This window comes from Oryctolagus cuniculus, chromosome 6 (genome assembly GCF_051225735.1).
Source record: "Oryctolagus cuniculus isolate XC-2025 breed Fujian yellow rabbit chromosome 6, ASM5122573v1, whole genome shotgun sequence".
Taxonomy (NCBI): Eukaryota; Metazoa; Chordata; class Mammalia; order Lagomorpha; family Leporidae; genus Oryctolagus; species Oryctolagus cuniculus.
In genome coordinates, this window is record NC_142872.1 from 120,038,339 (window position 1) to 120,056,080 (window position 17,742).

At 46.9% G+C, this 17,742-nt stretch overlaps 1 protein-coding gene across 2 annotated transcripts in view; it reads left to right on the plus strand.

Annotated features, from left to right (window-relative positions):
• Positions 1-17,742, plus strand: part of PDP1 (pyruvate dehydrogenase phosphatase catalytic subunit 1) — a 156,860-nt gene that overhangs the window by 107,086 nt on the left and 32,032 nt on the right. Inside the window, exon 6 of one of the 2 annotated variants that reach the window (XR_011389232.2) lies at positions 4,117-4,172. The gene's annotated coding sequence lies outside the window, so the exon portion shown is untranslated. The remainder of the gene's footprint in view (positions 1-4,116; positions 4,173-17,742) is intronic. The other variant, XR_016235821.1, reaches the window with a different exon arrangement.

Below are 17,742 nucleotides of genomic sequence, written 5' to 3' on the forward strand. Positions count from 1 at the left end.
AAGGTAAGTTATCTCAAAAGTGAAGGGGAGAAGAGGGCCTGGTTTGCCTTCAGTGGGTATGAGGAGCAATTGCCGTAGCTGAGTGCTGCACTGGACCATGAGTGATGTGGAGATTTCTCAACTCTAGGCAGCACTGCACACCCACAGCCACCTAAATAGGGGAGATCTTTGGTGAGGAGAAGCACGGATGGCCTAGTGGCTGGAGACACAGGACAGACAGGAACCAGTAAAGTTTCTTCCCGACGGCAGGGGTGTGTATCTCATTCCTTGGTCACTGTTTTCTTCTTCACTCAGGTAAAATTCACATACTGTAAAATTATCTATCTGAAAGTACACAATTGGGTAAGATTTAGCACAGTGTTGTGCAACCACCAACCTCTAGCCAGTTTCAACATATTCTTGTCATCTCTAAAGGAAATCATTTTTCTGTCAAGCAGTAGTCACTCCCCATTCCTCAGCCCCTTTGCTATGGTATGGAGGTTTTTTGTTTTTAATGATTTTTTTATTTACCTGAGAGGCACAGTTACAAAGAGAGGTCTTCCATCCACTGGTTCACTCCCCAAATGGCCTTAGCAGCAAGGGCTGGACCAGGCCAAGGCCAGAAGCCAGGAGCTTCATCTAGGTCTCCCATGCAGGTGCAGGGGCCCAGGTACTTGGGGGTACCCTCCACTACTTTCCCAGGCCATAAGCAGAGAGCTGGATCAGAAAAGGAGTATCCAGGACAGAAACCGGCACCCATTTGGGATGCTGCTGCCACAGGCAAAAGCTAATCTTAGTAGGCCAGATAGCGCTGTGGTCTGCGTTTTAGTTTGCATGTTGACTGTTCCTCCAAGGTACATGTGTTAAAGGCTTGGTTCCCAAAGTCTTATGTTAATAGTCTGAAGAGGGTGGGAACTTAATCCAGTTATGGTGTTTGGAGGTGGGCCCTTCAGGAGGGGATCAGATTGGATTAGGTTATTAGGGTAGAGCCCCCATGATTAAATCCCCACTGGCTTTATAAGACCACATTACGCAGACAACATGCATCCCTTGTCTCTTGCCATGTGATGCTGTCTGCCACCATGGATGCTACCAGTAAGAAGAACACCATCACCAGAGGCCAAAAACCCAGCATGGGCTGTGACCTCCAAAGCTGTGAACCAAAACAAACGTCTTCTCTGTGTAAGTTAGTAGCTTCCGGTATTTCATCGTAACAATGCAAGGCTAATGTACCTTTCCTCAACTCCAGATCTCTCTTTGGCTCTATCAGTTTACTTCTTCTGCATGGTTCATATAAACAAAATCATACAGTATGTGACCTTCTGTTTCTGGCTTCTTTCACTAAGCTTGATGTTCTAGAGATTCATCCACATTGTGGTATGTATGCGAATATCGTTCCTTCTTTTTTTAAGATTTATTTATTTATTTGAAAGAGTTATACAGAAGGAGGAGAGGCAGAGAGAGAGAGAGAGAGAGAGAGAGAGGTCTTCCATCTGATGGTTCACTGCACCGATCCAAAGCCAGGAGCCAGGAGCTTCTTCTGGGTCTCCCACGTGGGTGCAGGGGCCCAAGGACCTGGGCCATCCTCTACTGCTTTCCCAGGCCATAGCAGAGAGCTGGATTGGAAGAGGAGCAGCCGGGTCAAGAACCGGCACCCATATGGGATGCTGGTGCTTCAGGCCAGGGCGTTAACCCACTACACCACGGCACCGGCCCCTATCATTCCTTCTTAAGGCAGAATCCTACTCCATCGTGCTAGAGAAACCACACTTTGTCCTTCCCCAAGTTGATGGACCTTGGGTTGTTCCCACCTTTGGGCTGTTATGAATAGTGCTGCCATGAATATTTGTGGGCAGGGATGTGTTTGAGTCCCCATTTCAGTCCTTCTGGGACTTTAGTTAGAACAGCTGACCATTCATTTTTAATGGATGCTCCTTCTGCCAGTGTGACTGCTTGAGCCCCAGTGACTCTATCTGCCAGTTGGCTCACGGAGAAAATCAGTAGCCTCTTTGAAGATGTGTGAAAGGATTTCAGATTGCCACCTAAATGCACACCGCTCAACTCAGGCTAAAACACCCACTTCTGGAGATGTGTGGGAAAGGCGACCTAAGCACTTCCCCTGTCTCCTCCTTGCGTGCAGTCAGGAGCTGAACCTTGGAGAAATTCAACTGGAGCGAGCACCGGGGATGTGCACGCAGGACCAAACCACACAGGTTCAGGGGCGGCAATGAAACCATTTCAAGAGGGCAAGTAAGCAATGTATCTGGGCCCTTCCTAATCCCTTGTGGGGAAACTGTCAGCTGGGTGATTGGTTATTTCTATTAGTTACTTTGTAAGCATTATCTAGAACAAGTTTTAAAAAAAACAGAAAGCAGGGAAAAAATAAAAAGGATCTGATACGAACCAAGCTTAAGGTCAATTCTTGAATTAAAATGTACCACCTGCACTGTGCTGGCAGCCAAGGCTTTCTGTTTGCCACTGTGTGAGTGCCCTGTGGACTGAATGTGGAAACATTTCACAGTGACAGTTTTAAGACATTAGGTCACTTCTGGCCTTGATTAGTACTCATGCTAAGAAATAGATGCCATTTTATACGACAAATGTTCCAGAGTTCTCTTTTGGCAAACTGATCTATTTTGGAAAATTAAGCAGCGTGCTTGAGTGTATATATTAGTGGGGGAGGAGACTGTGGTTAACATTGGGCCAAGAAATAGGAATTTAAAGCAAAGTACATTGGGACATGCAACATTTTAAGGTATTTGTGGGCATTCAGGTCTCCGTATCTCCAACCTTGACCTTGTGATTCAACTCCCAAGCTGCCTGCAGTGACATCAACCTCCCTTTGACAGATCAGGGCTTTCTCACTTCCTCTGCTTCATCCCAGCTGCTGTGAACACTCATAGCCCTCCCAGGCTGCTCCGACTCAGATTTTCCATTGTGGAGGTCACTGACAATGGAGCAATTAAACGAGATGGAGTCGTTGAGATAATTTAAGTTTCTGTCCATAAATCTTGATGGGAACCTTACATAGGCCTTGCTTTAATTATTTTCTTTCAGAATGCCAAGGTCAACAGAACAGCCCTGTTGGGAGCCAGCTTGTTATTTTGATTTTTAACTCTCTTCATCATCAGTCTTATGAAGTATTTTAACTGGTGATGGTTTTCATAAGAAAGCTGAATTTGCATCTTGGGGTTTCATGCATATGTTAGCAGTGTACACAGAAGGAAAACTGCAAAGGGGCATCTGGAATTTTAGCATCCAGAATTTTTTTTTATAAAAAGTGGTAAACATTCACAGGAAAACTCCAAGTCTTAAATTCTATGATTTTAAAATCTATGATTCCAATCTCATTTAATTGCTGTCATATTCAGAAAAAGTGCTTTTTGCAATACCTGATGGTTTATAATGTTCCTTCATTTTTCTGGCGTTGTGCAGTAATGCTTTCTGAGATCTTATGGTTGTTATAATCTCCCATTTTACAGATGAAAAAGCTGAGAAGTGAGAGAAAATGAGGCATGGTGGTCAGCAGTATACACTCAGAAATGAAAACCAGGATGGAATCCTGACTCCACCTCCATTCAGTTACCTGACCCCTTTTGTCAGTTCTGCATCTGTAAAACAGAACTAACTAAACCTTAGTAACTGCATTTGTGGTTGCTGAGAAGATTAAGTGAGTTTATATTTGTGATCAACCTAGCAAGGAGCATTAGAAAGGGTCCTGCTCTCTCTCCACAACAGGCTTTGAGTCCCCTGGCTTCCATTCTTGAAGTGGGCTCCAACTCTGACTCTGCATAGTTGGGAAATGTTCATAAAAATACATTTCTCTTTGCTAAAATGGCAATAAACATAGTCTCCATATCATAGGTATGTTGTGAGGATAAGGTGAGGTTATAAACACAGTGCCTGGCAGATGATACTTAGTGCTTTGTATGAGTGATTATTAGTAGTATTATAGTATTTAATTCCTATTGTTATTTTTGCTGTCACTTATCCTTTCAAATCTATACTAATTTCTTTGTCATTCTATCCTTATCAAAGAAAGAAAGATAAACATTATCTGCATTATCTGTACCTGCTTCTCGTAAGAATTTCAAGAATGATGATTCTTCAGCTTTATCCATTTATTTTCCATTTCAGATTCAACTACTGACATGGCTGTGCCATAGACATTCCTGCCATGTACGCAAGGTCAGGTAAGCCTGGAATCTTGTCATGAGATGTATTTTTTCTTTTTTTAAAAAAAAGATTTATGTATTTATTTGAGAGAGAGGGAGAGAAAGAGAGAATCTTCCATCCGCTGGCTTACTCCCCAGATAGCTGCAATGGCCAGTGCTGGGCCAGGCCACAGCCAGGAGCCAGAAGCCAGGAGCTTCTTCTGGGTCTCTCATTTGGGTGGCAGAGAACCAAGTACTTGGGCCATCTTTCACTGCTTTCCCAGACCATTAGCAGGGATCCAGAAGCAAATGGAGCATCCAGGACCGAAACTACATGGGATACTGGCTTTGCAGGCAGTGGATTAACCGGCTATGCCACAGCACCAGCCCCAGGAGACCTATTTTCCAATCCCCAGTCCAACCATCACTGAGTTAATTGTGTGACTTTGGGCAAAGCACTTGACCTTTCTGGCCCTCTGTTTCTTTCTCTGTTAAACAAGAGGGTGGAACAAAAGGCTCCTTTACTCCTGAGGTCGCATGTTTAAAATCTCTCCAAATGTGTAGACACATGGAGCAATAAAGACTATTTTTATTATTGTTGTTATTTTTTTGCCCAAAAACCTTTTATTTAAGGTATTAAAACTTCATGCATTGGGGCTGGTGCCGTGGCACAGTAGGGTAATCCTCCACCTGCTGGCATCGGCGCATATTGCTGGCATATGGGTGCTGATTCTAGTCCCAGCTGTTCCTCTTCCAATCCAGCTCCCTGCTGTGGCCTGGGAAAGCAGTGGAAGATGGCTCAAGTCTTTGGGCCCCTGCATCATGTGGGGAGCCCGGAGGAAGCTCCAGGCTCCTGGCTTGGGATTGGCACAGCTCCGACTGTTGCGGCCAATTAGGGAGTGAACCAATGGAAGAAAGACCTTTCTCTCTTGTCTCTCCCTCTCACTGTCTGTAACCCTACCTCTCAAATAAAATAAATAAAATCTTTAAAAAAAAACTTCATGCATTTCATAAATACAACTTGAGGAACATAGTGATTCTTCCTATCTTACCCCCCCCCCACACACACACTCCTACCCTTGTTCCTCCTCACTCTCCTATTCCCATTCTTATTTTTTACTAAACTCTATTTTCAATTAACTTTTTTTTGACAGGCAGAGTGGACAGTGAGAGAGAGAGGGAGAGAGAGACAGAGAGAAAGGTCTTCCTTTTGCCGTTGGTTCACCTTCCAATGGCCGCCGCGGCCGGTGAGCTGTGGCTGGCGCACCGCGCTGATCCGAAGCCAGGAGCCAGGTGCTTCTCCTGGTCTCCCATGGGGTGGAGGGCCCAAGCACTTGGGCCATCCTCCACTGCACTCCCGGGCCACAGCAGAGAGCTGGCCTGGAAGAGGGGTAACTGGGACAGAATCCGGCACCCTGACCAGGACTAGAACCCGGTGTGCCGGCGCTGCAAGGCAGAGGATTAGCCTATTGAGCTGTGGCGCTGGCCTCAATTAACTTTTTAAAAATGATTTATTTTATTTATTTGAAAGACAGAGTTACAGAGAGAGGTAGAGCCAGAGAAAGAGAGGTCTTCCGTCCACTGATTCACTCCCGAAATGACCACAATGGCCAGAGCTGAGCTGATTCAAAGTCATAATTATAATACAACTCTTTGAGGACAGAGGTCCTGCATGGGAAGTTAGTGCACAGTGACTCCTGTTTTTAATTTAACAATTAACACTCTTATGTATGATGTCAGTGATCACCTGAGGCTCTTGACATGAGCTGCCTAGGCTATGGAAGCCTTTTGAATCCACAAACCCTGTCAGTATTTAGAAAAGGCCACCAGAGGCCGGCGCCGCGGCTCACTAGGCTAATCCTCCGCCTAGCGGCGCCGGCACACCGGGTTCTAGTCCCGGTCGGGGCGCCGGATTCTGTCCCGGTTGCCCCTCTTCCAGGCCAGCCCTCTGCTGTGGCCCGGGAGTGCAGTGGAGGATGGCCCAGGTGCTTGGGCCCTGCACCCCATGGGAGACCAGGAAAAGCACCTGGCTCCTGGCTCCTGCCATCGGATCGGTGCGGTGCGCCGGCCGCAGCGCGCTGGCCGCGGCGGCCATTGGAGGGTGAACCAACGGCAAAGGAAGACCTTTCTCTCTGTCTCTCTCTCTCACTGTCCACTCTGCCTGTCAAAAAAAAAAAAAAAAAAAAAAAAAAAAAAAAAAGAAAAGGCCACCAGCAAAGCACAAGATCACTCTTCTCTTTAGAGAAAAGTATCACCTTTGATGGCCACTTCTTTCCACTGCGATCTCACCCACCGAGGTCCTTCACATAGGATATTTTTTTTGCCACACTGTCTTGGATTTCCATGCCTGAAATGCTCTCAAGAGCTTTTCAGCCAGACCAGAATGCCTTAAGGGCTGATTCTGAGGTCAGAGTGCTACTTAAAGCGATTGTCACTCTATGAGTCAGCTGTGCAGACTGCTTCCCATGTTGGAGCATTCACTCCTTTTTAATTCTATCAATTATTGTTATCAGATACTTAATCCTATCCATATGATCACTTTATTACTTAAGGTGATATTTTTACCACCCAGCATAAGGGGATTTGGGGTCCCAGGGCAAGTTTTTAAATTGCACCCTTAGAAATAAGTCCATAGGAATGTATGCAGAACTATACAGCTTTATGGTTACAAACTTCATATACTTCATAGTTAAAACTTTAGGGACATGGTGATTCTTCCCAGCATGCCTGCCTTCCCACACATACTCCCACCCCTCTTACTGCTCCCTCTCTTATTTTTGCCCTTAATTTTTACTGTGATCTATTTTCAATTGACTTTCTAAACATATGTTTATGTTAAGTAAAGAGGTCAAAAAATAGTATGAAAAAAAAAAAAACATTCCTCAAGGGCTATTCAAATCATTGCTTCTTAAAATGCCAGTTTCACTTCTAGATTGCCATTCAGTGCTCTATAAGTTATCACAGGTCTGGGAGAATATATAGTAATTGTTCCTTTGGGACTGGCTTATTTCAGTAAATATGTTTTCTAGATTCATCTATTTTATTGCAAATGACTGCATTTCATTTTTTTTTACCATGTGTAGTATTCCATGGTGTACATTCCCATAATTTTTTTTATCCAGTCTTCAGTTGATGGGCATTTGGGTTGATTCCATGTCTTAGTTATTGTGAATTGAGCTGCAATAAATATGGGGGTGCAGATAACTCTTTCACATGCTGATTTCATTCCCCTTGGGTAAATTCCCAGGGGTGGGATGTTGGGGTCATATGGTAGGTCTATATCAGATTTCTGAGGTATCTCCATACTGTCTTCCACAGTGGCTGTACCACTTTACATTCCAACCAACAGTGGATTAGGGTACCTTTTCCCCCACATCCTTGCCAACATTTGTTGTTTGTTGATTTCTGTATGAAAGCCATTCTAACTGGGGTGAGGTGAATCCCATTGTGGTTTTGATTTGCATTTCCCTGGTGGCTAGTGATCCTGAGCATTTTTCATGTACTGTTGGCCATTTGAATTTCCTCTTTTGAAAAATGTCTGTTGAAGACCTTTGCCCATTTCTTCACTGGATTGTTTTGTTGTTGTGGAGATTCTTGAACTCTTTATATGTTCTGGATATTAGTCCTTTATCTGTTGCATAGTTTGCAAATAATTTCTCCCATTCTGTCGATTGCCTCCTCACTTTGCTGAATGCTTCTTTTGCAGTGCAGAAGCTTCTCAGCTTGATGTAATCCCACTTTTAATTTTGGCTTTGTATGCCTATGCTTCTGGGATCTTTTCCAAGAACTCTGCCTGTGCCAGTGTCTTACAGGTTTCCCCAATATTCTTTCATGATTTGATGGTATTGGGTCATAGATTTAGGTCTTTGATCCATTTTGAGTGGATTTTTGTGTAAGATGTAAGGTAAGGGTCTTGCTTCGAACTTCTGTATGTGGAGATCCAGTTTTCCCAGCACCATTTGTTGAAGAGACTGTCCTTGCTCCAGGGATTGATTTTAGCTCCTTTGTCAAAGATAAGTTGGTTTTAGATGCATGGATTGATTTCTGCCATTTCTATTCTGTTCCATTGGTCTATCCATCTGTTTTTGCACCACTACCAGGCTGTTTTGATTATAACTGCCTTGTAGTATATCTTGAAATCTGGTATTGTTATGCCTCCTGCTTTGTTTTTGTTGTAAAAGATTGCTTTTGCTATTCAGGATCCCCTGTGTTTCTATATGACTTTTAGCATCATTTTTTCCACATCTGAGAAGGATGTCCTTGATATTTTGATTGTTATATTTTTATTTTTTATAACTGCTTTGTAACTAGCTCAGTTTAGCCTCTATTTTTATTTTCCTGTGAGATAATGCACTGAGTACTGCAGGGAAGTAACAGCAGAGACAGAATTAGAAAGAACAGGGGGCTGGCACTGTGGCTCAGTTTGTTAAAGTCCTGGCCTGCAGTGCCAGCATCCTATATGGGCACTGGTTCAAGTCCTGGCTGTTCCACTTCCAATCCAGCTCCCTTATGCATCTGGGAAAGTAGTGGAGGATGGCCTAAGTCCTTGGGCCCCTGCGCCTATGTGGAATACCCAAGAATATCTCCTGGCTCCTGGCTTCAGATCAGCTCAGCTCTGGCTATTGTGGCCAACTGGGGAGTGAACCATTGGATGGAAGACTCAGTCAATCTCTCTCTCTCTCTCTTTCTCTCTCTCTGTAACTCTTTGTTTCAAATAAATAAAATAAATCTAAAAAAAATAGAATTAGAGCAGATATTGACCTTCAGAGTTCTAATGTCACCCTTGCTCAATCATCTGAACCAAGTCTTCCCCTCAAGAGCTCCCTGGACCCGTGGGCCCCTCAGGAGGGTCGAGGGAGCTAGGCTCCACCTTTCTGTCCTCTCAAGGATGCTCTTGCCATTCTTTCACCCCAATGTCTCTGCACTACTTGGTTTCAGACATTTTTCAAAAACCATGCAAAGCTTCTCCACAATGTATCTCTTACTGTACTCGTAGTGGAGAACTTCAAAAAGCTCATGGAAAATGCAAATTGTGAAAAAACGATGCATGCATTTCAAAATATTTTCCACCAAAATCAACTTACCATTTAGCTTTGTTTGACCAGGAAGTTTTTGAAGTATCCTCATATGTGTAGGGGTGGCAATAGGACACTTGATATGGTTAGTATGCTTAAAATGCTTACATTTGGAAGCAACAATGTGTTTTCCTCCTGTGGTCAGAGTCTGAATTTTCCTTTACTTCTTAATGCTTAGATTTTTAGAACCCTGATGATTCTCATCTTTAAAATATTGGCAAAGCTTTAAAAGCTTGACCGGAGACTGTTAAGATTTGATGGAGCTTTGGGTAAAAATACAGACTTGTGGTCAGGGAAATAAACTGATTTCTGAGAACCCATTTTATCCAAAGGGGAATTCTTGGCCTAAAGTTTTGGCAGAGTCATTTTGATTGAGTCCATGGAGGACCTGGTGGTGGCCTGGAATGGACCAATGCCCGCACAGGCCCAGTAAGATCCTTTGAGTTCATGGAAGCAGCACTGACTCCTCTGTTGCCAGATTAGGGCCAGGCCACTCAGCCTTGAAGGCCCTGGGGACAAGGAGGACAGTGACGGTGATCTCCAGGCCACAGTCACATGTGGGACTGCTCACTCAGCCCCCAGTTCTCAAGTCCCCAGGAGGATTCAAGGGCACCTGACTCTCCTCCCACAAATTAAAGTACAAGTGGTACCATCAGCTGTTTCCCCTCCTACTGTGGCTGAGCCTCCTCAACATGGCAATTTTTCTCCTTTGGCTTGAGTTCTTCCCTGTCACCTGCTCTTGGGGCAAGGGGTTTGCCAGCCAGAAGCGTTCTGAATAGCGAACATGAGGGTTGGGGCCACTTCTGTAGTGCTTCCCACCCTTAACAACGGTGTTCTCGTCCTAAGTTGGAAGTCACAATGGTAACAATGACGATGATGCACACTTTACTAAGCATTGGGTTAAACATGTCCCTGATACCATCCTCACTGTCTTCATGCCCCACTGTATAGAAAAAGACTCCAGCTCAGAAAAGCCCAGCAACATGCCCAAGGCCACACAGCCAGGCAGTGGTGGAAGCTGGGCAGGCGAGCAATCCAATGGGTCTGACCGCAGGTTGGATTTTGTGAATTTCCACTTGGTCTGGTGTGTTCTACTGTTACAGAGAGCTTTAAGCACTGAAAACCAGAAGGTCAGTAAATTAGTATGCATGAGAAAGTTAGGCTGGAACACCAGAGTGCTGTGGGTGGAATGCAAGTGAGTGTATGCGCATAGTTGCTACCCAAGCCAGAGGCTGTGTGGGGAGATGGATGACATTGGGGCAGACTCCAGAGGCAGCGCCAAGAGGAGCTTTGGTGGCCCCTCAGCCCTGTGAGGTGAAATCCTGGGGCATAAAGAGCCAGGCTGGGGCCATCAGACTTGGACAGCGTGGCTTTGTAACCCTCCTGTTCAGCCAGGAAGAAAATGGCTGCTGGAGATCACAGAACCAATTTTCCCTCTACTGACCCCCAGTGACTATGTGAATAAGTGCAAAGATTAGAGAATTGGGGGTGGGGCAGACGGCCCCCAGCCAAGGCCTAGTGAGAGAGCTGGAAAGTTATTCACTTGTCTGTACCTGTTTTCCTGTCAGTTGGATGAGGATGACAACAGCCATCAGCCATCCAGCAGGAAGTTAGAGCTTTAGAGTGTAGATGGGAGAATGTACATACAGGTGGTCTCTGACGTATGAGGGTTCAGCTTAGGACTTTTCAACCCTGCAGTGGTGTGAAAGCACCTTCAGTACGATAGTCTATCAATTCCACAAGACATCCAGGACTGTGTTGTAAAGTAGGCTTTGCCCAACTTTGACTCGCTGTATGCGCTCTGAGCACCCTGAGGGTAGGCCAGGCTAGGCTGTGATGTGTTGTAGGTCAGCGATACTAAATGCATCTTCCACTTAACAATGTTTTCAGCTTGTACTGGGTTTGTTGGGACATAACCCCATCATGAACTGAGGAGCATTTGTAATGGGGTGAGCACTGCACCAGCCCTAGAGTAGACCACACGTGAGTTGTGGCTGCTGCTGTTGACACTGGATGGGAAGAAGCCCCCGGATATAGAAAGGACTGTCCCAAGCTGGCTGGAGGGCCACCTCTTCCCACCCTCCCTACACCCCCTGTCCCTGTTTCCTGGACAGGTGAGGGCTGCATTTTCCACTGAGAACAGAAGGAGCAAGGGAAGGACTGACTGCCTTGATCCTGGTGAGGCTGGTGAACTTGGGCAGCCTCCCTCCCCACCAAGGCGCATTTTTCAAGTCTCACTTGCTATCACCTGATGGGTCACCGATCCCACGACGCTCAGAAGACAATGCCAAAGTGGAAGATTAAAAATCATGTGGGTGAGCCGGTGCCGCGGCTCAATAGGCTAATCCTCCACCTAGCGGCGCCGGCACACCGAGTTCTAGTCCCGGTCGGGGCGCTGGATTCTGTCCCAGTTGCCCCTCTTCCAGGCCAGCTCTCTGCTGTGGCCCGGGAGTGCAGTGGAGGATGGCCCAAGTGCTTGGGCCCTGCACCCATGGGAGACCAGGAAAAGCACCTGGCTCCTGGCTTCGGATCAGTGCGGTGCGCCGGCCACAGCGCACCAGCTGTGGCAGCCATTGGAGGGTGAACCAACGGCAAAGGAAGACCTTTCTCTCTGTCTCTCTCTCACTGTCCACTCTGCCTGTCAAAAAAAAAAAAAAAATCATGTGGGCATGAGTCTCTTTTGTATGCTTATGTGTTTTTGTTTTTACTTTTTAAAAAATTGTATTTATATAAATGGAACAAATTTCATGCATTTTATAATGCAGTTTTAAGAGCATAATGTCAGTATTGCTTGTGTTCTTTAGAAAAACTCAAAATGTAAAAATTCACATTTTGGGGCTTCCCACGGTAGATGCCAATGCAGATTGGTACCTGCGCTGAGTACAGCTTGCTGCGCTTGGCTCAGATGAAAATCCTCCCCGTGACTGACTTCGAGCTTGAGCTTTCTCACAAGAACCGGCTCTGAAGCGGGGAGTTTCCCCCCAGAAGTACAGGCTTTGTCCCTGACTCCTCCGTCAGCAAAGCAGCAAATAAGGGATGGCTCAACTGTTAGGGGAAGGAGGGTTCCCAGTGTCCTGGCTCATCAAATCCTGTGCCCTCTGTCAGACTGTTCTGTACTCTTACTTGGTCACCGACCTTCCCCTGTGCCAGCTGGGAGTGGATGAATGATCTTTGCCACTGTCTTTTATGTTCCAGGGCACACATGCAAATATCTGAAAATTTCCAACCAGTGAGCATGCTCCCAGCTACTGGCAACTCAGCTTGGAGTGTAACCTTGTGCCCCCGGGGCCCAAGGAAAGGGAGCATTGACGTGAAGTAATGCTATAACTAGTACTGAAACAGTATTTCACACTTTGTGTTTCTGTGCGGGTGCAAACTGATGAAATCTTTACTTAATATATACTAAATCGATCTTCTGTATATACAGATAATTGAAAATGAATCTTGATGTGAATGGAAGGGGAGAGGGAGCGGGAGATGGGAGGGGTGCGAGTGGGAGGGAAGTTATGGGGTGGGGGGAAGCCATTGTAATCCATAAACTGTACTTTGGAAAATCACAAAATAGATTAGAAAGGACAAAATAAGCTGGAATTAGAATTTATGTCAGAATCTTGCCAGTAATGAGTGAATAAGATCATATATATAGGTGTGTCCATAGGTTTTTGTTTGACTTTGATCTTTTTCTTTCTTAATGGTGGCATGGATCTTTGGAGTATTTGTACATTTCTTCAGTACTTTATACACTAAAGAAAAATAAACTTACATAAACACCTAAAAAAAGAAAAGAAATAAATAAGAAAAGTAATCTAAAAAAAAAAAAAGAAAGTCACCAACAGACAGCAAAGGTGACCTAGGGCAACTGTCGCCCCTCCCCCCCCAGCTCCCCCATCCTCTCTGGGGGGACACAGGGTGGACTGAGCCCTTTGGGCACAACAACTGACAACTGAGTTTGTTGGGAAGAGTGATTCCTTCGAGGCCACTCATGTCGGAGCAGGGAACTGGACTGTAGCCTTGGTGTCCTCATAGTTTTCTTCTTACAATGTCTGTCTGAAAGGGGTGTCTGTTGTCAACTTGAAAGTTTAGGAGCCTGCACAAAGATCTTTTTTTTCTTTTACATAAATCTTGGTAAATGATGTGATGGCAACAGGATAAGGTGGCCCAGTTGATTAAATTACCCGCGGAAGCCTCCGCTGGCATCAGGAAGGGATTTGTCCCAAATTCAGTGTGGGATGTGAGTCACCGTGAGTCATGGGCCACATAACCTCACAGAATCCCTCCATTTCGGATCACATCACCTCATTACCAGGAACGACCTTTGCGTGAGTGACGTTTTCTCTCTCAGCAGGGTTATATCCAGCTTCCGGTCATCCCAGATAAAGAAATGCAGTCGAGTTGAGGATGATCTGAAACAAACAATTGAAGCATTTGTGTGTGCTTTTCTCTCAAAAACGGAGTGGACTTTGGAGGGGGAGGGGGAGGGTAGGGGGGAGGGTGAGAATTCCTCCTTCCTGCTTCTGTCCAATATTAAAAACATTTTAGGATGAGCCCTCGCTGCGCTTCCCACAGGGGAAGAGGGTCTAGCCACATCTTGGATGACTAGCAGAGACTGGTTCAATGCGGACTTATTTCTACTGGAAATCTCTCCAGAGCACTTTCAGCAATATCGGAATCACCAGGGGCACATCCTCACCCCTCTTCACGTTGGCAGAGACCCTCTGCCTTGCAGAGGACTCTGCACAGAGGCCAGGGCCTGCAGCGCCTCCACCGTCCCACTGGTCACGTGAGTGGCTCAGGGTTGCGGCCTGCACCCCAGCATGTCTGCAGAGGTTTATTCTCAGGAGTCTGTTGCTCGTGTGGCTGATCCACGGAGCGTGGCTCCTGGGCTTCTGCAAGCCATCTAGCTGAGATCAGAGCTGGAAGCCAGTGACCTCCCTCGAGTCTCTGGGCCCAGGTGCATCTGAAGTTGGAATTCCTTCCGTATTGTTCGGATTTGCCAGTACACTCCCCCATCTCCCCTTCGCTAATTGGCTCTGGGTTTCTGTTACCTGTGGTTAAGAGTCCTGGCAACGCATCACACTTCTGGGTTTCCTATGCTGGAGACTTGCAAGTATTTTGAGTGTTCTGTCGGCAGTGCCTCAGGCATCTTCCTTGCTCCCTCCTCTGTTTCCATCACTCGTGAACAGAAGGCGCATAGGCCACCCTCTGGTTCTTTCCAAGTCACCAACACCTGAACACTGCTACAGGGTAGGCTGGACAGGTGGGCGAGGCTACACAGGTGACGATGACATAATAATAAGCATCACAGTAAGCATTATTACAAAATAGCCATTTGTATCACAGAGCATGGCTACTGTCACTACTCTATCTGTTCCTCAACCCCATGCTAGAAAGTAGAACATGAACAGATCATCATGGTGCACTCAATAAGCGAGCAGTATCATTTGTTCCTCTTGAAGAAGAGGTAAGTGAAAACAAATACATCTTCTGGAAAACACCATTTGAAGGGTTGTAGTGACCACAGAAAATTAAATGCTGATTCCCCCCGCTTTCAGCATTTCTCACTAGAGATTTTGAGTGAGCCAGTGTTTAGCCCAGGTATTAAAATGACTGCATTGTTCCACACTGGAGTGCCTGGGTCTGATTCCCAGCTCTGATTCCCAACTCCAGCTTCCTGCTAATGCAGACCCTGGAAGACAGCAGGTGATGGGTCAAGTGATTGGGTTTCAGTCACCCACGGGGGAGACCTGGGTTGAATTCCCAGCTCCCAGCTTTGGCCTGGCTCAGCCCGCCAGTCATTGTGGGTATTTGGAGAATGAAGAAGTGAATGGAAGTGTATGTGCTCTTTCTCTGTGTCTAAGATTAAAAAAAAAAAAATGAAAAGAGAATACTGGAATGAACATGAAAATACCCGACACCCATCACGACTTGTGGGAGGAGCACTTGCCTCAGAGTCGGGGCCTAGTTCTGCTGTGAGGAGACATAGCTTTGGGCAGCTCACTTTGATTCTGAGAGTTAAATTCAGTGGCCCAGGAACAAGATAAAAGGGCTTGGTTTGGGATGTGGGGGTGGAGCTGGAGGGGAGGTGGAATTGAGGTGAGTTTTTGAGATGCAGCTGATGCATTAGATGACGGGGGCAGGGGTGGGGGCGGGGGTTGTAAAAGAAAGAGCTGTCAGAGACAGCTCCTGGCTGCGAGACTGGGGAGCAGGTTCTTTAAGGGGTCGAGTAGTAGGAATCAAGGCTCTTATTTGTTTTAAGATTTATTTGAAATGCAGAGTTGTTGGAGGCAGGGGGAGGCGGGAAGCTTTCCATCTGCTGGTTCACTCCCCAAATGGCTGCCACAGCCAGGGCTGGGCCAGGTGAAGCCAGGAAGCTAGACCTCCATGCAGGTCTCCCATTGGTGGCAGGGACCCCAGTACTCAGAAATACCATCTTCTGCTGCTTTCTCAGGAACATTAGCAGGGAGCTGGATTGGAGGTGGAGCAGCTGGGACTTGAACCAGTGCTCACGAAGGATGCCAGCATAGCAGGCAGTGGCTTAACTGCTGTGCCACAGTGTTGGCCCCAAGAGTCTTGTCTTGGCCACAGGAAGTTTGGAATGACCCTTTGGCACCTAGGTGGTGATGTGCAGTGAGAAGTTGGAATTCCTGAAGGAGGGCAAGGCTGCAGTGTAGATGTAGGCATCAGTAACTTCCAGTTGGTACATGAAGCCCTGGGAGTATATGGGAGCACCCTAGGGGGTGAGGAGAAGCTGGAAAGAAAGACCCAGCCCTGAGGGAGGAGCCGTGCCTGGCCCCAGAGGAAAAATAGCCCAGGAGGAGGAGCAGGAGCAGGGCCAGGTCCTGTCACAGAGGCCAGGAGAGGCCGGGATTCAGAGGGAGGGAGCTGGTGTCACAGAAGCTGACGCTGGGCTTTGCCACATGCAGATCATTGATGATCTATGGGCACAGGCAGCTGGGGAGAGTTTAGGGACAGAAAGCCAGCTGAGGGTTGAAGAGACTCCGATGAAGTTCAAATAGACTCTAGGCAACTCTTTCCAAAGTGTTGCGTTGTTCTTCTCATCCTGACCTGAGGGGGTGTTGTCCTCACCCCACAGAAAGATCAGAAAGTAGAGACTTGAGGTCCCAAGGGCAGTGAGGGCTGGAGGTGGTTTTTGACCTGAGTTTGAGCTGCTAATGGCTCTCCTCCTCTTGCCTCTCTCTCTCCACTCCACACCCTGATCCCACAGCTGCCTGCAGTACGGATTCGCCATATAGGGTCATCACTAGAAGAAGAAAGAAAAGTAGGGCAGTTTCCCTTTAGAAAGGAAGGGGCCCTGTGGAGACAGAGTCCTCCCCTGCCCCCACCCGCCCTCACCAGAGATGATGTCATCCATTCCATGGCAGGTATAGACTGTGCACTTGCTTTCCCAGTCTTTCCCTTAGTAACTCCAAATGCAGCCTATTTGTCATCTCCTTATCTTAAACAAACCACCCCAGAGTCTTGAAAGAACCGCGGTTACATTCCAGCGGATCGGATTTTGCCTTGTGGCCGTCCCAAGTCGGGGCCTTGAAACAGCCCAGCGGGGAGACTGACTGAGACTGGAAGTGTTCTAGCTTTATACATAGCCATGAAATAGTAACAGTAAATCTTCCCAAGGCCGCACAATCCATCCACGCTTGTTGAAAGAAGGGAAAGCTAGCCAGCCAGCCAGGGGGTGCCCAGGGCAGGGCGAGGAACGGGTCAGCGCCCCAGTGCTGCTCTACACAGGATTCTTTTTTTTTTTTTTTTTTTTTTTTTGACAGGCAGAGTTAGACAGTGAGAGAGAGAGACAGGGAGAAAGGTCTTCCTTTGCCATTGGTTCACCCTCCAATGGCCGCCAAGGTTGGTGCACTGCGGCCGGCGCACTGCGCTGATCCGATGGCAGGGGCCAGGTGCTTATCCTGGTCTCCCATGGGGTGCAGGGCCCAAGCACTTGGGCCATCCTCCACTGCACTCCCGGGCCACAGCAGAGAGCTGGCCTGGAAGAGGGGCAACCAGTTGAAATGTAGAGTGACACAGAGAAAGAGACAGAGAGGTCTTTCATCCACTGATTCACTCTCCAAATGCCCTTAGCAGCCCGGCGCCCCGACCGGTACTAGAACCTGGTGCGCCGGCGCCGCAAGGCGAAGGATTAGCCTAGTGAGCCACGGCGCCGGCCTCTACGCAGGATTCTAGGAGGAATTCCACTCGCATGCTTTCTCCGTATCAGCTGCTTCATGGGAAACCTAAGGTTTGTTCTCCCCTTGTAAAAGGTGAGCTCCTGTCCACGGAGTCTCCCACCTTGAGTTTTCTCAAATGTAAAACAAGACAAAAGGACTTGGCATCTGATTTCAAACAGGTTCCTTCTTTGAAACCGAAATTTACATGGAAGCCTAATAAGTTGATGTCAGTTTGAGGAGCTTGTACCACCCCCATTTAAATCAGGAGGGAGACTTGGAATATATTTTCCAAGTTTAAGTTCAGAATCCGGCACCACTTCCCCCAGGGCCAGCGGCTTCAGGTCGGGTGGGGCACCC